The following is a 26,461-nucleotide window of genomic DNA, read 5'->3' on the forward strand; positions in this document are numbered from 1 at the left end:
AGTACATTTGATGGAGGAGGAAAACTTTTTCTGTTGCAGTACCTAGCCTTTGGAATCATATTCCCTGTGAAATAAAGCAGGCACCAATTCTACTGAGTTTTTTAGGTATTTATTCAGCAAGATTTTTGTGGGTTCCTGCTACCAAGACTTGACAGACAGCTTGCCTACTGTAGTTATAGTAGTATTGCAGTATATTTATCCAATGTGATGTGTTTTTACTTATCGTGCGGGGTTTTTTTAAGCTGTGTTTTGTTGTGGTAGGCCACCTTGAGATCTATGGAAAGGGTAATATATAAATATTTTTAAATAAATAAATATCTTCTAACAGAAATAAAATAGACCAGGTCCCTGTTAACTTTCATGTCTGAGTGTCCCATAAATAAGTCCTCCTCCAGGCTCAGCCCATGAAATGCAGTTCTCCCAAGACGGAACACTGAGACTTAATGTGATTTTTGTTGTAGGTCAAATTGTCCCTGGAAGGGTTTTTCCCTATGTGACAAAGAAGAGGAAAAGGTGTTGGTGGATAACAAAGGATCCGTGTCTATAGGATGACTAGAGAGATTGAGATCCTGTGCAAACTTTTAGTGGAAGGTTTTTCTCCATTAGATATGCTAATGGCTGTTGTTGCTGTTGCCATCATGGTCATGAATAATAATTATTCATAAGCATATATTAAGTATCAAACACTTTTCAAGGCAATTTACATTCATATAATAAAAACAGTTTAAAACAGGGTTTAAAACTGTAAAAAAAAAACAACCCACCTCCAATTAAAGATAGATCTAAGAACAAAGAACACCCCAGACCCCAGGCAAAGAGGTACCCCCCTCTGCCCATCCAGCTGAGAAGCTTGTGAAAACAATAACACCTTCACTTTTTTCCTGGAAAATGCAAATAGTGGGCACCTGTTGCATCTCTATTCCTATTCCATGAAATAACTCCTGTTAATGAGTTGACCAGCATTTGTAGTGCTTTAAAGGGAGTGCTGTGCTGCAACTGGATTGTAAGAGAACTAAATTCTGGATGTGCTTTTGGGTGATTTAAGTTATGAATCAAGTCATGAAAAGGCACCTGCATGCCCACAAATCTCACACAAATGTGCAAAGCTGGTGAGAGACACTTCTACTGGAGCTAGCAGGTGTGCATGCAAGGTTCCATGTCATGGTTATCCTTAACATCTAGCCTTTCACAGACAAAATTACAAAAAGGCACTTGGAGGGATACACAAAAGACCATCATAGGTGATCACCTCAGTAACAATGCCTGCTAGATGTATTATTTTTGCACATTCACAGACTTAACATTCTAAAAATACATAAATGATGGGCCCTATTCCTGGTGCATCTACAATCAAATATTTAGTAGGGGGTATAATGACAGCTCCAAAGTGCTACTCTGTGAAATCCAGTAACCACCAACTGTTGGATACCACGTAGAGGAGAGTTGGTGCTATCACATCACCCAAATCCACTACTGACATATATACATTAGTGTATGGAATTATTACGGGGCAGAGAAAATAATGTGAGGCTCAAGGCAGAGAACAATTACAGGGAAACTAAAAAATGCACTAACCTAAAAGTATTCTGGCTGCCAGTGGCGTCAACCATGAAGCCTGATGTAATTGTTGGGGTAATCTGGGGAAACGGGAAATTAAATACTGATGCACCGATGTACTGGCTTCCCACATTTTTGTAGTGCCAACAGACCAAGGAAGACCAAATATCCCAGAGTCACTTGCAATATTTAGGCACATAGCTAGGGCCTGAACTGATACAGTACAGACAGTGATACCATTAATTGGAGCCTACTTGCCAGAATCAGAACACACATACCCTTTCTCGTTGACAGCGTTTCTGCCTTCTCCTACTCATCTGGAATTGCACATTGATCCCTTTTTGTACTTAAAGCAAGAGCTTCTATTTCCATTTCAAAGAGACATGTCTTTTCCCAGAAACCAGTGCTGAAGACTAGTAAAGAAACCCCACTGACATCCACCTGTACACCCATTTGGAAGTTGTGACATCATCATTCCTTATGTTTTCAGACGTTTTCACATTTTGAACTATCATTCCACTTGTGTCTAAAATTGTTCTCTTGGTATCCATGCTGGAAGCTGCCATTCTGCTGCCTCCTGTGTTCAGGATTCCTCTCATTCTGATGTGATTCTTCTGTGAGTTCATTAATTGAAAGGAAATTTCTGCCAGACCAAAGGTGTCAGGAAGCTGAGGGAGACGTGTTCCTCTAAAGTTAGGCTTGATCTGCAGCATCTGCAGCACTGAGAATCTCCCACACTGTGCCTGTGAGGAATTTAACAAGGGTGCCATCAATTTATATCCTTTCAGCACAGCCGAAAATGTCCTTACCCTGGTCTAGGCTGCAGTGAGATGTCAGTGCCCCTTCCCTGACTACTGAGCCACTGCCATTTTTTAATTCCCATATTTTGACCATTTTTTCCCACCCAGGAGTGGTTAATAACAACAATAACCTCAACTGCAAATGATAGGCTGAGACAGTGAGAGGCGATAATGAGGAATTGGACGTGTGAGGTAAAGACAGGAGAATTAAGTGGCAGCCAGCTAAGCAGCAAAGGGAGGATGTGATTTTTTATTATTTTTTTAAGCAGCATCAGTGAAATAGACAGGGAATGACAAGACTGAGTCACATAAAAATAGAATGACAGGAAGAGATAAGTGAGGGAAAAGAGAAAGGCAGAAAACACAATATAGATCCAGCCATTAACTAGAGCATCATAAAGAAAGCAGAGAGCAAAATGCAGAGGAAAATAAAGGGCACAGGGTGGGGAGAGAAACAGATGATGGGGGAGGAAAAAGAAAGGACTGTCTGAGGAAGAATGAGATATGGATCAGCACAAAAGGGGAAGGGGAGAGAAAACTGATTTTCATTTTTCTTTAGCCTACATCAGTAAAAATCAAAATCTGTGGACTCTACCAAGTTGCTACAACCTTCTCTGTTGCTGACCAGCCATGCTGAGGGATCTGAACTCAAACCACCAGTGTGGCTGTTAAAGTCATGCTCCTGAGAGTTGCTTCTGATTCAAGGCAAAGTCAGCAGAAGTCTGCTAAGCATTCTTCTTGCTATTGATTGAGTTATTAAAATGTGTGCATGCTTGCCACCTGTCCTCCAAAGACCTCAAGGCGTCTAGCAAAGTGCAGAAAACTAGAGAATGTGGCAAGAATAAGTATTCAAAACTCCAGAGACAGTTAAAGCTAACACCGTAAAACAGCAAGTTGCAGCCCAAGTAAAATAAGGTTTTACTAACTTGCAAAATGATAATAATAATAAAAATATTATTAATAATAAATTTGTCACTTTTTACATTGAAGTGACTTAAAATGATTTGCATTATACAAACAAAAATAGCAAAGAACATTAAAACCAAATATAAAAACAGCAATAAAAACAAGAGTTGCATATAAAAGGACCAAATCTTACCCATGCCACTTAAAAGGATGAGGACAAAAAGAGGCTATAGGCACAATTAAATTGCCACCCTCTCAGTTAAGAACTAAGGTGTTCTTCCCTGGGGATAGCATTGCACAAGTAGGGAGCCACCACTGAAAAGGCCCATTCTCATGTCACCACTCTGCACATATCCCTCAGATATGGCACACAGGAGAGCCTTAAATGATGAGTGCCAGATTGGTTTATGTGGAGAGACAGTCCCTGAGGTATTGGGGTCCTGAGCTACATAAGGCTTTATACAGCAAAACCAGCACAGTGAATTGAGCCCAGAAACTAATTGGTGTCCACTGCAGTCATCCCAGAATTAAAAAGGAGGATAAATGGACTTTCCACTAAAAATATTATGCTATGTCAATATTTCAACTATGGGAGATGTTGACAGGTCCTTGATTCTAGAAGTATGTATTCGGATGCCATGGACAAATCAGTGCTCATAGTCCCAAAGATCATAAATCTTAGAACTGCTTCCCAGGTACTTTTTGAAGCCGGATGATTGCTCAGCCTATTTCCCAAAGATCTATGCCCTACACACATGTGTTCTAGGAAAGGATTGTTCTTTCTATACTATTGATGTTTATACTGAAAGAAATGCATAACCAGTGTTTCTGCTTAGATGGGGGACAACCCTCAAAGCAGCTTCACATGCCACAATGAAGGAATCACATGCTTCCCCAATGTGTTCACAGGGCAGGGCAATCCTGACATCTTAATGTTTTATCCACATGATTCCTGAGCTGGAAACACTTGTATCTGTCATTTGTAATAATGGGTACATGTGAAATGTTTTGCATTTAGCCTTAAGAAAATGGAATATGTGAAGCAGTATTCAGAGACTGAGAAATAAGCACACAAAGTTAAGGAGAGACATGAATGCTCAAAGTGAAAAATAAAAGGAGCTACAAGATGAAATACTGTGAGGAAAGAAGAAAGAGGCCAACACCTTCCATTAAGTTCTTCAGAGGAGCATGAAGAAACAGGCTTTGAGACATTGAGTTCCTGATGACTCCTGGCTCTCCACGACTTTAGAAGCTCCCCATCATGTATGGAATCTGCTTAGTTTTCTTTGCAGTTTTCTTCTTATAAACAAAAGACTCAACTGGACTTGAAATCATACCATTCTAGGATGCTGGCATATGGTCTCAAGAAAAAAAAATGTATTGTGTATGGCTGGGTATTAGAATTTCAGCTCAGCATCTTATGGAACTGAAGTGAATCAGGTTTGCATTATTCTTTCATCCAGGTAGTTCAGGTGCCGCCCATACTCTGTGTTTGCTGGGTGATTACGTCTTTCTACCTGGGTCTTGTGTTGGAAGTATGTTCCTCTGTGTTAGTAAAGTAGATCAATGTTGGCATCATATGCTATAAGAGAGTTTTCTATCAGTGAAAACAGTCACAACTGCCCTGGGCACTCATCAATAACCAATTATGAGATCATCTGGATTTTCTAGTTTTGTATTTCTACCCTTTCCAAAGGGGGGGGGGAGAAATGGTTATATTATTTATCGCCACAATTTGTCCCCAATTCCAGTCAAAATAGAAAAAGTTGAGCAATAGCAATTTATGAAATATACCTAACATCTTTGAGCAGCAACACCTGTCAGAGTTGCTGATAGCAAGCGTCAGTTTATATACTGATGGATGGATTTCACACTGCATGTAGAAGACCCCAGTTTGGTCTCTAACTTCTCTGGTGAGAAGGAGCCAATGAAACCCTGGTTAGCAACTGCCCTCAGAGCTAGATACATAAATTGTGTTAGCTTATACAAGGCAGGTTCCTGTGCTCTTGTGTCTTTCATATTCATTTCCTGAAATTAACACCTTTGCACATTCACCAGCTCTTCTTTAAATATCTGATGACTTGCTTAAATTCTGTGACTTGGAGTACCCAACAGCAACATTCTGTATTCTTAGTGGGAGACTTATAGCACCTTCAGTCCTATCTCTATCCCTCATTTCACATCCCACAAATATTGGGGTATCTGCTGGTACAGATCAGACCTGTCTTTTAATTGTTTTTTGCCTGTTCTCTGAATCTTTGCCCTGATTATCTACAGTCCTCCCATCTCTAAATTGGAAAAGTGTTACTGAAATGTTTTTTCAAGGAATTGGTTGGCGTTTGTAGACTTGGTTGAAATCATATGTTGTATACTGAAAGTGAAAAAGAGGTGCAGTATTCAGAAAGCAGAATTATGGCAATATAAGAGAACCCAGGTAAGACTTTGATTCCAATAGTATAGGACTGCTCCAGCTCTCGTCTATTGTTCTGCGAATTCCATATAACAACATTGGCCTTGCTGGGTCAGGCCAAAGTCCTATCTGGTCCAGCATACTGTTCTTACAGTGACCAACCAGATGCCAGATGGAAGTCTGCAGCCAAACTACATGCATAATGCCTGTATTTCTTTAAACAGTAACCTTCTGCAAGAACAATTCTCATTGCTTCTGGCACTGATCTCTGGCACCTGTACCATCATGTACAAAATGGTAGTGAAGAAAAGGCATGATGGAAATGCACAGCTTGAAATCCCTGCAGTAGCACCTGAGCCTGAGAAAGTGGCTAAAGCATCTAATGATGATATCCATCATCTTGAATTCTAATCATCATCAAAAGACTTATGGTATACATATAGAAAATTTGCATCTCTGGTTTGGGGATAGTGCATACATTTCTGCAATTTGCTTTTTATTTAAATTGTTTCACACCTTTAACTTATGGTGTGTTACTTTTTGGCTGGTCAGGATAAGTCCCATGGTTACCACTGAGTTCCTGTTTGAATGAGCATTGCATTCTCCCAGTTTGAGAATAGACTCACACGGATATAAACTTTATGTGTGCATACTTGCCAAAATACCGCAATACTTTAAAAAAAAAAGTTCCCATGAACATTTGTGCTAAGAAACATTCCAAGAAAATATATGGGAGGAGTTTAGAAAATGGATTGAAAAGCAACCACAGTTGCTCAAAAATTGAGACATCGCTTTGCAATGTTTGTCCAACTTTCATGAGAACACTCATTGTCCATTCATACTGCTTCCTATGTCCCTCAGTGTTTTCTTAATAAGATCTTGTGGGCTTTAAGAAGGCTGAGAATGATAATATAAGTTCCAAGCCAAGGAAATGAACACTTCTAGTTATTGCAAGCTAGGCTCATGGCTGACATCCTGATGTAAGGATTTGGTTTTCAATGAGACAAATCTCTCCAAAAAACAGGGCAGCAGAAACACATGGGACAATATTGACTAAACAGAAAACAATTCAGTGGCTGACCTTCATTCTCTTGAGTAAACAGCTATGAGAATTCATAGCATGTAGATGGCAATGGATCAGTATTCATTTTTTGCGGATAGTTTTTTGCGAATTGTTACCATTCATTGCCATGGAACAGATGAAAGGCAGTATCCAGCTATATAATATGATTATAAGATAACTAACATATAAAGCCATTATTCCAGAAAGCCAAAGGGTCAACAGGACTAGTGCCTTTGATGAAAATTATTTATTTTTTCTGAAGATTATTGACTTTTCTGTGTAAAATAAAAGAAAAGTAGCAAACAGCTAGAATCACATACTACAGCATTCTGACCAATTTACTCCATGCAACAACAACAAAATGATACAACAAACATGATGATGGTGTATTTTAAAGAGATTAGGTGTAATAACTAAGAGAAAATTAGCTTTGAGCATCCAGGAAAAAGCAGCTGAAAAGGATAGGGAGGGGAGTTTACCAAAATCCATAAGTCCCACCAATGACGTCTCCCTATTTTAGCTAAATCAGATCCTCCCGTTACCTTTATAAAGGGGGCAGGACCCCTCTGCAATTCAAGCATTGCCAGGAAAGTGAAATAGGCAGACAGGCTGAGTAAACAGAGCAATAGAGAGACAGAGACCCAACTGCCCTCCTAGAGTGATGAGTGTGAGGGGGGCATGGGGGGAGTGTTGCATAGAAAAGGGGTGAATAATGCACTCACCAATACTCTGCTAAAACTACATGGTAGAAGCTTCTGGGTCCTTCTTTTCAAGGCACTGCCACAAAATTTATCTTGGAACCATAATGGAAAGCTCACTAGAAATATTGTCTCACCATGCAGTAGAAGGGGTACAATGGGGGGGGGAAGACTTCCAAGGGCCACAGGCACTTAGCTTTCATTTGTTTTAAAAAAGTAAGTCAATAGGACTTTTCTGATGGAAGTTAGAGAAGGAAGCACAGATGTAGCTCTATAATGCTTTGACACTCGGCATGTAGCACCATTGCTCAGGACACTTAATCCCTGTTGCTAAGCAATCAGAGGAAAGGATGTTGATGCCCCCACCTGGGACTCCAGAGGGGGCCCTCCCAGAACAACACAAAAAGCAGGAAAGGCTGAATGAAGGGGGAAACTGAAGTATGTTTGTTAAAGCACCTTCCTCCTATCCACATTATTTCATACACTCAGTGTGCTGCCTTTACAGAATAAAACAATTGGCTGGTTTGGGTGTGTTTTCTCTGGAAGTAAATAATGCCATTGCATGAGCCTTCAAATTCACCTTGAACTTTTCTTTGGATGAAACTTTGGCGGTTTCGCTGATAATTTCCAGTGTTTTCCTTTCCTTTTTAAACTGTAATCTGTAAACTGTAGTATGGTCCACTGTCAAACAGCTTTTAGTGTCCAAAAGAACTTCCAAATGTTTAGTTAGCATCTCCTTTCTTATAATTTGAATCCATTGGTTTGGGTCTTACCCTCTGGAGCAACAGAAAACACTTGCTCCAGTACCCATGTGATATTTGAAAATAACTATCATAAAACGTCTGTCTGCTTTTCTCTAAGTGAAATATACCCACTCCCTCAACTGTTTTTCATCTTGGTTGCCCTCTGCACTCTTTCCAGCTTCTCAATAGCCTTCTTAAACTATGATGCCCATATCTGGACACAGTACTGCAGGTTAGGGCTGACCAAGTGGTACTATTACTTTCCTTGATCTGGACATTATAGTTCTGAGGATGCAGCCTAGAATAGCTTCAGCATCTGCATCACACTGTATCACTCATGTTACGCTTGTGGTTCATTTATTTATTTACTGAATTTGTTAGTCACTTTATCTTGTCCAAGGCAACCCAAAATGTCTTGCATACAAATAGACATCTGCCCTTCCCTTGTGCATGCACATAGATACATTAAAACCAAGAGGGAAAATAAATGCATTAAAAACATCCCACCCACTTCTAAAAGATAGTTAAAGTTCAAAGGTCTGGTTCTAGAGGAAAGGCCTGTTCTCCTGTTGCCACCCTTCAGATCTCTCATGAAGAGGGCACATGAAGAAGAGCCTCAGATGATGATTGCAGGGTCCAGGTCAGTTCATATGGGGAGAAGTGGTCCTTGAGGTATTGTGGCCCTGAACCATCTACTAAAACCCCTAAATGCTTTTTACATGCCAAGCCAGGTGTCCCCCATCCTATATTTGTGCACCTAATTATTCCTGCCTAAGTGTAGAAACTTACATTTGTCCCTGCTGAAATTTATTTTGTTAATTTGGTCCAGTTCTCCAATCTGTTAAGGTCGTCTTGAATTCTGATTCTATCCTCTGAGATACTAGCTACCTCTCCCAGTTTGATATCTACAAATTTGATGGGTACCTCCTCTATTCCTTCATCAAAGTCATTTATAAATATGTTGAATAACACCACGCTCAGGACAAAACCCTATGACAACCCACTTGTCATTTTTTTCAACACCAGTTTGCAATTATTATTAGAATTCCTCCTGAAAATTCATCAGCATTTTAGTGTGAAATTCTTCTATTATGTACACATTTTTTGTGAATTTCCCTGCTATGATGTATTTTCCATGCTGTTTTCACTAATATATGCATTTTTATGCACGCTTTACCATAGCATATTAATTTTGGCTGCATTACTTGGCTGGAAAAGCACTTTACAAAATTCAGAGAAGTGCAATTTTTTTTCAAAAAAAACCCCTGTGTTTCAGTTTGCATATTGTTTTGGAAAGTATGGCTTGTGTTGATTCATCTTCAAATGTGAACTGAATTTAATTCTCTCTCCAGCCCCCGGTTATAATACAAAAAGTTTGGAGAGGAACACTGAGGACACTTTTCTTGGGGAAAGAGTTTCAACAGTTCGTAAAAGCCTCTCTCCCCCTCCATCTTCTGAATAGCAACTGCTTTATCCTTCACCCTAGAGTATACTTTACAGAAATAAATCACCCTGGTGCTGCCACCCAGAGATTGTTAAGTGAAGACTTCAAAAGTGTACAGAGCCATGACAGACTTATTCCTGTGCAGTTCTGAAAACTTGCATTTCTTTCTCTTGCACTATTGCCTTGTTTCCCTTTCTTCTTTTGACCCAAAGACCAATAGTTGAGGGGCCTCCATTACTATTATTTAATTCTTCATCACCATCATGTCTGCTTCAGACTAAAGTAATATTCTACATATAGTTTCCATTACAGTTATTAAGTAGTATTAGAAAAAACATTGTCACATATTTCCACCTGGAACTTTGTGATTGGAAGCACAGAGATGTTTATAAGAACAGTCTGTTGAAATAATCTGTTATTTGTTCGTTCATTTCATTTCATTTATTCCAAAGTGATTAACAAATATTTGTGACTTCTTTCTATGCATATGTGTTTGGGATATCTGGTAGAAAATTCATGACATTTGTAAAGTGGTGATATAAGTTACTTTAAACCAGGTTCCAAGAAAGAAGCATTCAAGAAGTCAGATAAGACCACTGACAGGAAAAAATGTTTTAGGTTTTATATTTTCATATTTCATTTTATGGCTTTGGTATTTTTCAAGCTGTTCAGAGTATGCAGAAAGTCATGAGCTTGCACTCAATCAGTCATTTTAACTCAGTCCAATAGTCCCTGGATTTGCAGGTGGGATTCAATCATATACCAGCAATTTCAGGGTCCACAGTTGGGCACTCTTATGCAACAAACCCTCTTCCCCCCTAAAATTGGACTTTTGCAGCAAGGAAAGTGATGGGGAAATGAATTACCTTTATATAGGATTATAACATTAATGTTGCTGAAGCTAACCCAAAATAATTTACTCCAAAGAACAGAAGATATTATTTTGCAAAAGCTTTTGCAGCACATATAATTTAAGCTCCTGCTGATGTTCTTCCTGTGCTATTGAAACAAGGCCAAATAAAACAGGCAAAGAAATAGAGCAGCTGTATGCTGCAAAGAAAGTTGGACTGAATACTAGACCTTTTCAAGTGGAGTATTTCTTTTCTTTTTCCACTAAAAGAACATCATGGTTATCTTAACTTTACAAATGTTCTGCTATTGTTACAGAAGTTCATAGATTTGCCTGTGAGAAGAAGACATCTCATTCTTTTTCCATATCATCTGAAGAACTGCCCACAACTTATTTATATAGTGCAATTGACCACTCATCCCTTCCCCCTTTTCAATTAATATGAGTGGCCTGTTTTCGTGAACAAGGTGATGTGTTATTTGAGAATGAAAGGAATGGCACATGAGCAAGCTTTCAGGACAGAGTATTTCCCTGACCTTAATGATACATATGCCCCTTATCATCTTGACCAACTGAAACTAATGGCAGAGTAAGGCTGCAATCCATATTCATCTTACCTGGAAGTGAGTCACATTGAAGTCAATAAGGCTTACTTCTGAGTAAGCATGCATATTATTGCACTGCTGATCATTATATTTAGAGGGTCCAGAAGTTCTTGTGTTCTGTAAATGTGTGAGAAATAGACTGCCTCTATAGGTTTCTAGGCTCTTTATTAACAGTAAAAAGTAAAAGATACTGCTCACAAATAAGCCAATAATATAAAGAGCATAAAGTCAATTATGTGTGATTAGATGAACAATGCAGAAAGTGTTTGCTTCATATTCTAAAACCCACCTTTGCTCTTTTCATATCAGGATCTCAGAGGACTTTATAAAAAGATGTGTTTATAATGAGCTATTGTTAGAACCTGAAATCAGGGTGGCCTTTGTCAAACCACTAGACTATATGAGTAATGACTCCTGAGTTTTATTCCCATCTTTGCCTTTGACACACCATCATATTTATTCATCTGTAAAATGGAAATCATACTCCATGGTATTCTAAAGCAGCACATCTTGCATCTAACTCATAACTTTAATTTGCTGACTTGTGCCTTAGCCATTCACCCACTTCTTCGATTCTCTTTGAGCTCATCAACTGGATATAATGCATATGGCACAAATAATACTGTGCAGGTTTCAAGAGCTCGCTGTGAAGTGACTTGGCAAATTCCCAGACACTTGCAACTGGTGAAGAGGGAAGGGCGTGATGGAGAGGAGGGTAAAGGTGTAGGATGTGGCAGGGGTGTTGGTTGAAGATGAACTGGTTTTTCATACAGATGCCTGGGGAAAACCCAGACAAATTAATATTCTGTAGATCAGAAAACAATTCCAGTGTAAAATTTAAATAATGCCAGAGTAATATCGACATCCACTGGAGGACCTGTATGCAAGTGGAACCCCTATAATCTCCCTATTTGCATTTATAAGTGCTTCAAGCAGCAGCCTTCCAACTAGCCCCTGTGGTACCATTCTTATGAAGTGGTTTGTGTTTTCCTATGGCTGAAAGGGTCTCAGCCACTTGGTTGCTCAGACCCAAGTAAAGTAGCAGGAGAAAGAGCCACTTTGCCCAGAATATGGCAAACCTTTGGAAAGTGGAAGAGCATTGCCCATTTTCTCTCTCTCCCACTTTCAAGCCAGGGGTGAGCAACCCATGACTGAGCAGTGGGGTACAAGGGCTGCACACAGCAACAGTGCTTTTTGGAGGGGAAGGTTTTGGGTTTTTTATGAGCAGGAAACAGGGCTCACAAGGAAATTATGGAGAGCCACAAGGGTCCTTTTTTAATTGTATAGAAAGGCAGGAGGGAAGGACACCAGCTGGGCTTGAGAATTCATGATGCTTTTATAAAAGGCAAAGAAAGAAAAAGACAATGTGACGGGGACAAACCTCAGTATCAGAGGACATATTTGGCATGTCTGAAATATATTTCTGAAATACAGAGAGCTGATGCCAATCAGTCTACCCAGTACTGAGCTAGATGGAATCAGTATAATACAACTTCCTATGTTCCTAAACCAATGAGAGCTGTAACCTTTTTAAAAAAACTACAGAACAGGGGGTGGGGAAAATCCTCTTCATAAACTCAATCAAAGTGAGTACAACATCTCAGATGAAAAATTTCAAGGGAATTTCTGCCCCTCAACCAGGCTCCAGAGGCAATTTCTTTTTATTTCCCACCCCATGAATTGCAATAGTTATAACTTAGTATCAACTGCAAACATGAAGTTACCATACATCCAAACACAATTAAGAAAACATCTTAGCATGCTTTGGATACCTGATTGTCCTGGAAGACTGAGATCACTTGGAGGCATTCCATATAAAATATTCAAGATGGAAGGATTTCACAGCCTTACGAAATCATCTTATGGAAAGGGTAGTTATCTAGGTGGCATGTCATTGAAAGGGCCACAACATAGACTATGGCCGGCCCCAGTGTTGGCATTGTGAATAAATGCAATGAAAATTGTGTTTCGGTGTCTGAAAGAAGAGTCTAGTGCTGAGAAAAGAAACCCTGAAAGTTTTTTCAAAGTTGAGTGAGGCACAATGTGAGAATTAAGAGAGTGTTAAATCAAAGCCTCACCATGACATCGAAAGCTGCTGGAGAGATAGAACACCAAAGGAGATGGCATTCTTCCTGGAGACCTTTGAAGCAGAACAATTCCTTTTAATAGTCACCTTGCCTACAGGTTTTAACAATAGTTCAGCGTGCAGCATGCAGTCTGTAAACTTTCTCTGACAAGTGTCACCAGTAACTTTGGCGCATCCATTCCCCCCCCCCCATTGCATTTAAAATCTGGGCCAGCAGATAAGACATTTATTCTTTTTAATGGTTAAGAAATTTGACTATAAAAATAGCTATATTTTCTTTCCTCACTTGCAAGATTTTCTTGCCCTATTGCATGCCTGAGAAAATGAGCATCACTTACTTGATAAATGGGTGACAAGTGACAAGTATTGGACAAGAAAAGGTATCAAATACAGATTCAAAGAGAAGTTGGAATCTCAGCAGGCCATAAAAAGAATAGAGATTCTGTATGGAAATAAAATCCAGTATAGTATATAATTTTGAAGAAAACGTTATCCAGATATATACACTAGTGCTTTATAACACATTTTCACAAAACTGGGAAGGTATATGAAGGTCTGGTCATATGTTCAGACAAATTAATGTTCTTAGATATCCCCAAGAGAAAAGAAAATATAGTGTACAGAACAGACTGTATTTTATGAACCTTCTTGCAGAAGAAACAATACAAAGCAACCTTGAGCACTTGCATGATGTGTTTTTGGTGGCACATTTCCACCAGGAGGTGTATCAGAAAGAGCCACCACGGTGGTCTGAATACAGAACATGGCTGCCAGAGCATGGTCAGGTCTGAATCTGAATAAAGAGGTCACTTTTCTTACCAGCTGACAATTAAACCTGCAAGTAAATTGAGTGGATCCATGAACGTCCCAAAAGCAGTTAACCAAAGTGATGTAAAATGGTCAGATGCCATCCGTGACTAAGGAACCCATTCTTTCAAAGCTTAAGGACCTGCCAACCACCATTAATCCAGTTTTGCCTAGATTAGGACAGTGTGGGTGTGTGTACCACTATTCTGTGCTTTGAATATCTATCATCTCAGTTAGAAACCCAAACAGTGAATGTGGGAGAGAGGAAACATATAGTAATAGAAGTTAGATCAGGATCTCATCCCCTCACAAACTCCATTGTCACATATAACAACCAGGAAAATTCACCTGAGTTCCACCTTATCCACTCTCCTCTGCTACTGAGCTCCTGTTAGAACTGCACACCACCAGTTTTGCCCCAGTCTCCAATTCCAAACCACTTAGAATCATAGAATCATAGAATTATAGAGTTGGAAGAGACCACAAGGGCCATTGAGTCCAACCCCCTGCCAAGCAGGAAACACCATCAGAGCACTCCTGACATATGGTTGTCAAGCCTCTGCTTAAAGACCTCCAAAGAAGGAGACTCCATCACACTCCTTGGCAGCAAATTCCACTGTCGAACAGCTCTTACTGTCAGGAAGTTCTTCCTAATGTTTAGGTGGAATCTTCTTTCTTGTAGTTTGGATCCATTGCTCCGTGTCCGCTTCTCTGGAGCAGCAGAAAACAAACTTCATAAGAATCTTTAAAGTGATAGAAGGTAGCAGGATGGTATCAGCTGTATAAAGAAGAATCTCTGAAAAAATTGAGTCCTTGCTAAGGAGACCATTTTGTGGGTACTTACCATCTTGTTCATTGCAGAGCTCCCTTAAAGGGCTATCCAGCTAAATTTTATTATAAGACAGTGGAGCAGTGGTCATGTCACAAGTGGAGGGTTAAATCAGAATGGTGATAGCTTTACCCATATAAAGAGCTTTATATTTGCACAAAATCTGAAATACAAATCAGAAGAGGTGGGGTGGTATAAGGGTGTATGTCTGCATCTCTTGAGCCAGTTGAGGCTGGTCCATCAAGGTGAATGGGGCACCACCCCACCAATATCAATTTGCCCTTAGCCAGCTCGCACCCGCCCAATTTCACACGACCTGTTGAGGAGGTAGCACAGCATGTCAGCTGTCTTCTCCTTGGCCTCAGTGTTGCCATTGTAGAACTCTGCAGGGAATATGATGGCTCAAAAACTAGAGTTAGTTATCTCTGTCCTTAGCAGTGGCTCAGATTAATAGTGGGCTCCCTGCCTTCTGCCTCAACAGCTGCCACTGGCTTGAGTTTGAATTCTGGTAGGTGAGGAAGCACTGCACACCAGAACGGTGTAATACCCTCATGTTCTTTAACAGTGTTAGAATTAAAGCAATACATCACTGCATTCAGATTTAAAAGCTGCAGTGGCAGCCTTAATTCCTTGGTTAGAAAACAAACCACTTCATTCAGCTTCAGACCTCCATGTGGTCATTCATTCCATTGTCACCTCAAAAACCTGGAATATATGCTGCAGCCTCCAGCTGATACACAATATGCTGATGCACCCCCTGGTGGGAATGTGTCACCAAAAACACATTACAAGTTTGCTGCAAATAGCCTGTAATATCTGCTGCCATCCTTCAGCCATCGCCTGCATATTAGTCCTCATTCTATTATGAGCTGGCAGCCCAGGGAAGCTGTAAATCAGAAGCGAATCGTCCTGCTGACTACTGAGCTCTGGAATCAAGCTGACCACTGAGCAAAGCAGGCCTTTTCCTATGGTAAGACCAAGAGCAGTGAATAACTCTTGCTTTGAAAACTGTGTCATCCCAAACAGCCTTTCGCCATACGTTGAGGTGCACAGATTTACCGTGACACTCACAGATGAATAATTGTTTTCAGTAAAAATAGATTTGAGGAGAACAAGAGCAGGAGACAGATGTTTAGGCAGGCTGAAGTTTGGGAAGTACATACAGGGCTCTTTGCACCTGAGCTCTAAGATAGTTAGCATCATGTACTGACACTGGCATATCTTAGAACATAGGAAGAAGCAGCGTTTGGATTTGATATCCTGCTTTATCACTACCCTAAGGTGTCTCAAAGCAGTTAACATTCTCCTTTCCCTTCCTCCCCCACAACAAACACTCTGTGAGGTGACTGAGGCTGAGAGACTTCAGAGAAGTGTGACTGGCCCAAGGTCACCCAGCAGCTGCATGTGGAGGAACAGGGAATTGAACCTGGTTCACCAGATTACGAGTCCACTGCTCTTAACCACTACATCACACTGGCTCTGTTGGAAGAGGCTGTTGGATCAAATCCAGAATCCTATCCTCACAGTGGCCAACCAGATGCCTGTGGGAATCCTGCCAGCGGGACCTGAGCACAAAAGCATCACCACCCCTTTCCTGTGGTTTCCAGCAACTGGCATTTAGAAGCATTATTGCTTCCAGCTGTGGAGACAGAACATCAGCATCAAGGGTAGTAGGTACTGTGAATAAAGCCAACGCCCTAATATTCCGAACTGAATAAATAGTGAGACTTGAAAAATAATAAATAAAATGATCCAGAGATTGATTTGCTGGAGAATAAAAAGATACATGTTTACCGTGACCTTAACTACCTGTGCTCAAGGAGAATTGTGCCATTAGTTGTTCTTCTCCTATCCCTGTCTATATTTGAGATGCTCTTGTTTAGCAAATATGAGTCTTGGTGTTTGGAAAACCGATACTTCAATCAGCATTTGTGAGTATAAAAAAAAAAAATATGAATCCCAATGTCATTTGATGTCAAAGGATTTAACACACTGCACATTAGACAGTTGTCTAATGAAGGATGTGGTAAAGGAAGTCACAGAGAAACTCATTAAGACTGTCAAGAAACCTCTTGTAAGTTTTGAGTGGTTCAGCACACAAATGGGGATGGTTTGTGGTCTATCAAAATGTATTACAGAAGCCCTGATTTAGTAAGCCAACACACACGAAGGAAGCCTATTTTGGTATCAAGCGGTAATTGGCATAAAATAATATATAAATTAATTAATAAACAAGAGTCCAGGGTCACATCCATGTCCTCCTGCCTTCTCAGGACAGTCACCGCCCCTCTTCCCTGCCAGGGAGAAGAGCACCACAGTGGAATCTGGGTATGGCATCAGCCCACCACTAGGTGTGGGGTAACTGGAGCTTGAAAGGGAGGATACAGCTTGTTTGCCCAGGCTGTACACCCAGGGTATTTCTGAGATGCCTTGAAATGCTTTTGTTCAGACTAATGCAGTTCTCCATCAGACTCACAATAAAGACAGGGCTGAGTCTTACACCGTCTTTATACATTATACAGTGAGGCCTATCTGCAAAGCAAAGCTGTTTTGCTCAGCAGGGGGGTGGTTTGGTGTATTAATTTAGAGGAAATTGCCAGCACTGATTGAGATGGATTTAGAAGAGGATAGACAAATTTAATGATGATGGCTTGAAAAAAAGAAATTGTTTAATGGTTCTAAAGGTGGATACAGATTTAAAGAAAATTGTTCTGTTTTTCCCCTGTGTGCAAAGGTGCTAATTAACATTGTTTTTTTCCCTAAGTGTCTCCTTCCTTTTCCGCAGGAGCCCTGCTAGTTTCATTTTATAGCTCTGTAGCTGTAGAAACAGCAAGAAGTTTGTTTCCAAGTAAACTGATTTTCAGATTCATAGTGTAATTCATGGATATCACATTTCGCAGGAGAAGATTACAAGGTTTTTCTTTTTGTGGTTTATAGTTGGCTGTCCTAGACTTCTAGATCTTCTTTTCAATTAGCTGGGAGTGCAATGTGTTGAGTATTGGAATGACCCAGAACCTTACCCTACATAGAAAGTTTTTTTCTAAGATTAAAATAACATATTGAAAGAGGCATTAAACTAGCAGTTACTACCAGTTTTAAATACCTTCTCAATGTGTTATCATAATCTGAAAAGGTAAAAAATAGTAATCCATAATGGCAGCTATTAGTAATAACTAGTTCTCACAGTCAAAACAGGACTTTTGGCTTAATTGGTTAAGTCAAAGCTTGACAGGAACCAAAACCCTTTCCATTTTGTTGCAGTCTGGAAGCAAAGAGAACCTGTAAACTAAAACAGTGAACATAAGGCTGTTCCAACCTTGCGTGCAAAAACCTAGAGCCAATTAATATGTAGGCTGCACATTAATTCACACAGGAAAGTGGTCTCCATTGAGTTTCGAACATGTAAAATGGCCTCTCCTGTTGGCTTGGAAATTTAAAATACATCCAGCCTTGGGGAAAACAGATCCCAACTGATTTAAATCATACTTTAGAAGCCAGATAGGTCGTGCTATTCTCTGCACTGATATTTGCACCTTGATGTTGCAAACCTTAGAATAATAATGTCATCCAGGTCCAAGCAAACAATTCTATCAGAGGAGCTGTTTCATTTTATTTCATCCCTTTGCATTCACTGCCTGCAACCAAATAATTTTGATTGTACCTGCATAGACACATAGCTGTTCATTGTACCAGTTCCTAGGTTATTGTGTCAAAAAGGAGATAGGATGCATATGTAGACAAACAATTTTCTCACCTGAAACACTGTTTTAAAATAGATTAGGTGGTGGATTTATTAGATATAGTCCTACTGGTGTTCCTATTCAACTTTCCAAGCTTCACAGAGCTATCCTTCAGATGGGTTAATGACATCTTTCACATTCTGCCAGGGTTGGATCTGATAAAAGATTCCTGGTTTTTTTCTTTGTGTTTCCCATTGTTTGGTGCTAACATGATGGATGCTAAATACCTTCTAAAATAGGGCTATATCAAGGCACCTAAACAAGCATATTCTGCAACTGTTGTCAGTTGCAGAAAATGAAGCACTGAATTCCAGCAAGTTTTCCTTGCAATGTTAAGAAAAGAAAAAGCCAAAACACCAGCCAGTGCCTTTTGATGTTGTCAATACAGCTATTGCATAAACAAAGAAGGGTCAACATTATTAATAAGCATAACATTTTCATGGCAAAGGGGCTGTAAGGATGATCATGAAACGAATGATAGAGGATCAGCATTTCCTGAAGAGCATATTTTGAGCTAATCTCATGCATACTTATTAATGAGAGTATTTTAACCAGTGTAACCTATTAGTAGCAAAAGGGCTGTAAGGATGATTATACGATGAATGATGGAGGATCAACATTTCCTGAAGAGCACATTTTGAGCTAATCTCATGCATAATTTACTTCAAAGCAGGGGCAATCTGTAGAAAAGGTGTACAAATCAATGCAAGTATTTGCAGCAGCTTCTTCACAGGGCATGAGTTGGCTGTAATTAAAGATCGGTAGGAGTCTTGCTCCAAATTCTAAGTTTATATTCTGATCATAAATATTTGCTGTTTGTCCAAACTCGTAAAGGCTTTATTCATTTGCTTAAGCTTTCTTGTGTAAGATATATGCATTCAACCTTTCACTTTAACAAACATTCACAAGGCAGCTTTCAGATAACAAAATACAAGTTAACAAAACAATAAAATGCAATAAATGATCAGTTATTGCATATGACACTGCAGAAATTGTAGTTTGCAAAGTTTATTGCGACAACCACTCTAAATATCTGCATGAAAAATGTAAAACAATAAAGAATCTCATTATTATAATTTGGCCAATATCAAACCCTTTCAAGAGCATGTGTTATTTTAAATCCAGGACACTCTGAAGGCATGTCTTTTTAAATTAAAAAAAAACCCAATGTAACACCCTTTCCAATATAAATATAGAAATAAAGTCAAATCTAATGCAAGCAGGTTTCTTTACATCAACTGTTGCACTTGGAGATCCCAAGGATAGCTCTTAGCTCCCATGGCTGGAATTCTAATACTGTATGGAGGTCTGAGGAGCATTTAAAAACCCTTACTATTCATAGAGTTGTCACAAAGGTGATTAATGCATTCTTGAAACAATCCAGGGACATAAGCTATTGTTATTCTCAGTTTACAGATGGATAGCATTGACTTAAGGTTGGAGAGGATCTCAAGGCTACACACTGAGTCCAAGTTTGAACAGTGGTATCAACCCAGATTTTCTCCATAGATACAAGATGAGAGTTTCATACTGTGCATTTCACCAGTTCATAGACAATGACACTCCACTGGCTTCAAAGAGGGCAGTTTTCAACATTACAGAGCAGCTCCTCTGATGCAGAAAGTTAAGACTGACACATGAGAAACCCTACATAAATGTGTCATCATTTTCAGAAGAAACTGGGCTTCTCTACATGTAAACATAAGCCATGTGTCCATGACAGATCTATGTAACTCCTAAATCTACACTGAGGTCACCTTTAGGGTCTCTGCAAATTAGTGCTCCATTGTTACCTTGTCTATCCTGCAAACCTGATCAGCCAGCAGACTTCTCCATTATACTGAATGAGAGTTTGCACCACCAAGACATGGAACTAAGGGAGCACTCTCCAAGCACTGATGGACAATAACTTTGCAATGAGGTCAAACATTCTATTGTGCTTGGTCCTCTTAAACTGAACTCACAAAGGGGGAAAGACCATCATAAATTCCCTCACACTGCCATGGTGGTTATTAACTTTACACTGTGAGAATATATTAAATATGAGAGACATTTTTTGTGCAAAGTGAAGATAAGGAAATATATGCCCTCTATTAAATGGCATGACCCCTTCTTCATTTTTCCCCAGTGCAAAGTAAGAAACTTGGGGGTATGAATAGTTCTGTCCCACTTGCTGCAGTTCATTGAGCTATACCTCTAATCGCTTTGCTCAAAAATAAGGCCAGAAAGGCCAACGTAATTGGCTCTCAACCACATAGATGGGACATTTAAAACAGTCTCCCAGCAGACCCACAGCTCAGTAACGAAGAAGATCCTCTACATACAGAAGGTCCTAGGTTCCATTATTGAAAGTCCCCTGTATGGGAAAGACATCATTTTCAAATTGTGAGGAGTGGCTTTCAGTCAATGTAAACCAGGTGTAGTCAACGTGGTGCCCACGTTGTTGGACTCCCATCAGCTTCAGCCAGCATGGTCAATGATAAGGAATGGTGGCAGTTGTTGGGCAAATTAAAGACATTGTGTCCTTCATTTGTTTAATTTATTTAAATATATTTAATTATTTAACTCTCCCAGGAAGGTATACAAATAAAATAAAATACCACAATAATTTACAGCTGGTAAAAATAGACCATAAGCAACCACCTCCACCTCCCCACACAAAATACCCCAAACACAGCACACAATTACAATAAAAAGCACAAGACAATAAAAAGGAGACGAAACGAGACCCAAAGGCCTACATCTAGATATATTCAAAATTAAATACCCCCAAACACATTGTATTTTAAGGCTGTTGTTGGTGGTTACACAGTGTGGTGTAGTGGTTAAGAGCGGTAGTCACGTAATCTGGGAAACCGGGTTCGTGTCTCCGCTCCTCCACATGCAGCTGCTGGGTGACCTTGGGCCAGTCACACTTCTGTGAAGTCTCTCAGCCCCACTCACCTCACAGAGTGTTTGTTGTGGGGGAGGAAGGGAAAGGAGAATGTTAGCCGCTTTGAGACTCCTGAAGGGGAGTGAAAGGCGGGATATCAAATCCAAACTCTTCTTCTTCTTCTTCTTAAAAAGCTCATAATTATCAGAGGGCATCAGGCATTGGTACTGGTACCCTTGAGAAGCTGCATATGTCAGTATGCATGGCAGTCATTGGAGCATCACTCCCCAGGTAAGCCCAGTGAGGCTCACCAGCATAGGGGCATTTTGCTAAAGGTCACCCTCAGACCCTGGTGCTGGTCTTCTTCAAGAGAAGGGAAAAGGTGCCTTTGAGAAAGAGTTATATGTGATCTGAAATAGGCGCAGCGGGCAGGCATTGCCCACTCTTTAAACTGAATCCCTGCTCAGCCCAGCTGTTCTCTTCCCTCTGTCAGATCATTGGTGAAAGTAGACCTTCAGCAACATTTCCTACCTACCTGACCATGCAGCTGGCCATTTCAAGAGACAGGAGCCCAGAGTCATTGCAGCATGAGGAAACTTGTTTTCCATATATCAGGGTGAAGGTTGCCTCTGCTGCTGGGTGACTGACAGCAGCAAAAGCTTTCAAAACCTCTCTCTGCCACTGCATAAATTAAGAGTCACTTAATGAAATGCACAGCTTCCCACCCCCAGCACCTCATGACCAGATTATTAGTGGCTGCTTCCCCCTACTGCATAGGTTTGTAATCCAGGTCTAGAATAGTAGATGGTGTTGTATGCTAAGAAGTTGAGCAAACCTGTGTGATAAGTAAATCCTGGAGAATTAAATTGCCCACTTAAACATATCAGTCAAAGGAAAGTAACTGTTGGTGAGTGAATGGCAAACTCTACTGTATCTTCCCCCCAGAGAGCCTGTGTTCCACTCCTGTTGCAACTACTTAGTTTGCAACTGTATATAATCTTTTAACCAGATAATGTATTTCCTTCCATTATCACAGATTCCATATCCCATAATGTTTCCATAAACCATATGTCCATGCAGTCTGTGTGTATTCATAGATAGATGTATCTGTTTTCATGCAGCTACACAGGCACACAAGGGGATGTAGATGAGCCCTCTGGGATTTCAAAGAAAGCCTCATAAAATGAACCTGCTCCTCAACGGATGCAAATTGGTGCAGTTCATTCTGCCTTTAGGCCAATCTGACATCTGGCTAGTTCTGTCCCAAGTAATGGGTGATGCTATACTTCATGGGTATACCTCTTTAGCAGCAGAAATGGCTTGGGAAATTTAAAGAGTCCGAATCTTATTACTGTCACTGTGCTGAATCGACACTGCTTTTATATCAAACTCTCCATGTACTTTTCATTATTTCCCAGCTATGCTGAATTAATACAATGATAGGTGTTCAAATTCATACCTGCCTGAGATCATTTAACTGGTTATGCATATGTCTGCATGCATGTGGGCTTTTGTAATTAATAGCATTCAAAACACTCTGCCCATCTTTGCACATAACTAAGCCCTGGTGTGAAAACAATTGCTGGGATGACAGCCATGTTGCAATTTGGCTCAAATTAAGTCTCCTTTTTGTGGAAAATTACAGATTTTGGGTGTAGATGGAGATATGGAGAGGAGCGTCTTCTCTAAGGTTAGGTTGTGGGAGGGATGTTTTGGTTCTAGGGTTTGGCTGTGGGAGATAACTATCACCCACCCAACCTCCTACCCCTTGTGGCTGAAGTAATTTGGGAGGACATTCCCATTTCCCCTAGGATTTGTCAGGATTCGTTCAATGGTGATAGGCAGGGTCAGTATCAGGGATCATCATTAGCAGGCACTTGCTGAGACCTGCACGCTGTGAAGGGCCCAACAATGACGATCCCTGGACTTCCTGGCCCTGGTGTCCTTCCTTTTTGCCACTGCTGCTCGTCCACCTTCCCTCTACAAACAATGAATGGAATGAGATGAAGAAACAATTGTGTGTGTTGTGTGAACTAGGCCCTAAGGGAGAGGGCAAGGAAATGAGCAGCAGACATGGTAATGAGAAGGATGTGGGCCCACTCCCAGAGGGGAACCTTCCAAAGGCATTCTGCCTAAGCCTCCCCAAACCTGAATTGCCTTGCCAAACAAACTGACACAAGAATTTGTGGAGATGCTGATCCAATGGGGAGTGGGGGGTGGGTTAATGACATCACATTCTTACTTGGGAGGCTGGGAAAGACCCCAATTTGCCTGTTTGGCCACACACAGAGCTGATACACTTCTGCCTCGCACTTCACATTTAGCCTTGTTTATAATACAGAAAGGGTGCCCAGTAGATAAGATTTCTGCATGTGTAAGCATCTTGTGCTTTGAATGTCCCTGCCTTCCAAAATAAATCACAGTAAAGCTAGAAAATGTCTGACAATCTCTTTCATTCTAGGTTACAATCTGAAATTTCTTTTTTTAAAAAAAAAAAGTTTGATTTCAGCCATTTTAAAAAGAACGCTGCAGCACCGGAGTTTGGTTTATTTGTTGGAAAAAGCTGAATTAATGGAAAGAATCCTGAAGTGAGTGTACCTGCTGCCAAAAATGTATCAAACTATCTCCACCACCTTCCTTATGATAAAGCACAAAAACAAAACCCCTGCCCCTGGAAATGCTAGTAAGGTCACTGGGTCTCATCGGCTTCTTTTGCAGCTCCATTAGCTAAGCCACAGATACACCAGGGACGGATCTGGCACAATAGTGTGTATCAGTATGACAACCTTACTGAATGGTTTGTGTTCAAACTGTTTGTCTTCAGTCAAAGGGTAAGCTTCCAGAAGAGACTGTGGGACTTGGAACAGGAATGAGCACTGGGGGGGGGGGGGCAGCAGAAGGATCATCCATTATTTTGCTATTTTCCAGTGTTCAGCTCTTTGACTGTTATTCAGCTCCCTTCATCCAAACACCTATTCTGTTTCATATCATTTGATTGTATCTTTATGGCTCTATGGCCACAGAGCTATAATTAATTACTCAGCCCTTCTTCCCTTGTATTCCTCATTTCATTTTTTAAGTATTCTGAGTTCTTAAAATTACATTTTTTCATTATGTTCTAGCCATGTTAATCTGCTGGAGCAAAATGGAAAGAAAAAGGGAATTGTGGCACCCTGTGGCACAATCCTATGCATGTGTATACAGAAGTTATTGTTGTTGATTTTTTAAAAAAAGACTAGACAGCCATTTTAATGATTGCCTTGTACTGCTTTTTGTGTTTTTATTTTGATGTACGCTGGCCTGATATGAGAGCTGCATAAGTAAATAACTACATTTTATAAATAACCACATAAAAATAAATAAATCTCACAGTATTCAATCAGTGTTACTCAGAAGCAGCTGCACATAGAATTGCAGCCTTAGAGACTGAAGGAGCAATCCAAACCAAAGAACTACCAGATGAGCTGCAGATCTCCAGCTCAGCCAGAGATATGCTGGCATAACTCTTTCAGTCTGGGTCAGCCAGGGCTCAGCTGCCTGAGCTAAGACTTGTGAATCTTAGGCTGGCATAAGCCTTGGTGGCAGTAGCCCCTCTCCTGAACAGAATTTGGAGTAGGGGTAATTTATGCCAGCTTTCTATACTTTTATGATTCCTCTGTGATATATTGTAGCTCAAGCTTTAATAGGCATGACCAGTTTCCTATCTACAGTTGAGGGTAGGAGGCAGCTAGCATGAGATCAGCCCACATTGATGAGAAATGTTGCAGGTTCCTTAAGTGTTTGATGTTTGTGACTGCCACCGCATCTAATAGGATGGTGCATAAAATGAGGCATGTCTGAAATATTCAGAGAACAAGGAGTTCAGGTGAATAGAAATGCAGTTGGATGCCCAAGGGGATGCATTTTGTGTCTGAATCACCTCCTTACACATTATAACAATTACTGCATTCAAATTATTAATATGGAGATCTGCATTAATGTTGAATTATAACTCATGGTTTGGTGGGTGCTATATCTTACTTCAGTGAGGCAACATTCTTTTTAAGTAAGCATATACAGTGGTATCTCAGGTTAAGAACTTAATTCATTCCGGAGGTCCGTTCTTAACCTGAAACTTTTCTTAACCTGAGGTACCACTTTAGCTAATGGGGCCTCCCACTGCCACCGCGCCGCCACTGCACAATTTCTGTTCTCATCCTGAAGCAAAGTTCTTAGCCCCAGGTACTATTTCTTGGTTAGCGGAGTCTGTAACCTGAAGCATCTGTAACCTGAAGCATCTGTAACCTGAAGCATCTGTAACCCGAGGTACCACTGTATATAGCTGCCCTGTGAAGAAATAAGTCTGCTTCAAGATGGATTTTATGTGTGTTAGTTCTCTCTCTGTCACCATGGATTTGCTTTGTGTGTGTTCATGCTGAGTGCAGTCTTATTATTAAATTACTGCATCAATATTGTTAGTAGATGAGACACCAGTTTCCTCTGGGCAGATGCAAAGCTCTCCACTACATAAATCATGTTTATGTGCAGAAACAGTGGTACCTACCTCTGCAATGTATTCCTAGCTGGTGTCATCCACTTCTGCCCAACTCAAGGCAGCACTTCTTCGCTGAGAAAAGTGAGTGAAATACCAACCCAGGTAATTTCTGCTGCTGTTGTGGGGAAAGAGACACCCAAAAAACGCCTGATACTAAGACTGACAAATCTACTGCAAAAGGCTGTCTGTCCATCAGTTGTCAAAAGCAGAATGTTCTGTATTCACTGCTTTCAGTGTTGTAAAGAGCTGGGGTAAATGAATTCCATGCTTTCATGGCTAGGCATGTCAACAAATACTTTCTACTGTGTGACATAGCATTTTAATGGTCATGTTGATACTCCTGTCCTTGCAAACGCCTCCTGTAACAAATCTTGTTAGTTTCCCCTTCCCAAGGAAAGCAGGTCAACTTGAAAGGGCTAGCACTGGAACTTGCCTGTTGTTTTTGTCGTTTGCATCCATTTGTCTGAAGAGACACTAGAGTGTGCCTCTGAGGTGTGAAGCCAAATTGCTGCATTAG

General features: G+C 40.3%; 1 protein-coding gene and 1 long non-coding RNA gene across 2 annotated transcripts in view; one reads left to right on the forward strand and one right to left on the reverse strand.

The window, feature by feature from the left end:
- On the reverse strand, positions 1-26,130 carry LOC309531866. The gene is made up of 3 exons (XR_014219496.1): positions 25,954-26,130; positions 1,836-2,300; positions 1-274 (listed from the first exon to the last, which is right to left on the reverse strand). It is a non-coding gene; the product is annotated as an uncharacterized lncRNA (long non-coding RNA).
- LSAMP (limbic system associated membrane protein) overlaps positions 1-26,461 on the forward strand; it is a gene marked incomplete at its 5' end in the record, with an annotated part of 349,538 nt that overhangs the window by 212,198 nt on the left and 110,879 nt on the right. The window lies entirely within an intron of this gene.

Source organism: Podarcis vaucheri, assembly GCF_965113315.1.
Source record: "Podarcis vaucheri genome assembly, chromosome: 4".
NCBI classification, from domain to species: Eukaryota; Metazoa; Chordata; class Lepidosauria; order Squamata; family Lacertidae; genus Podarcis; species Podarcis vaucheri.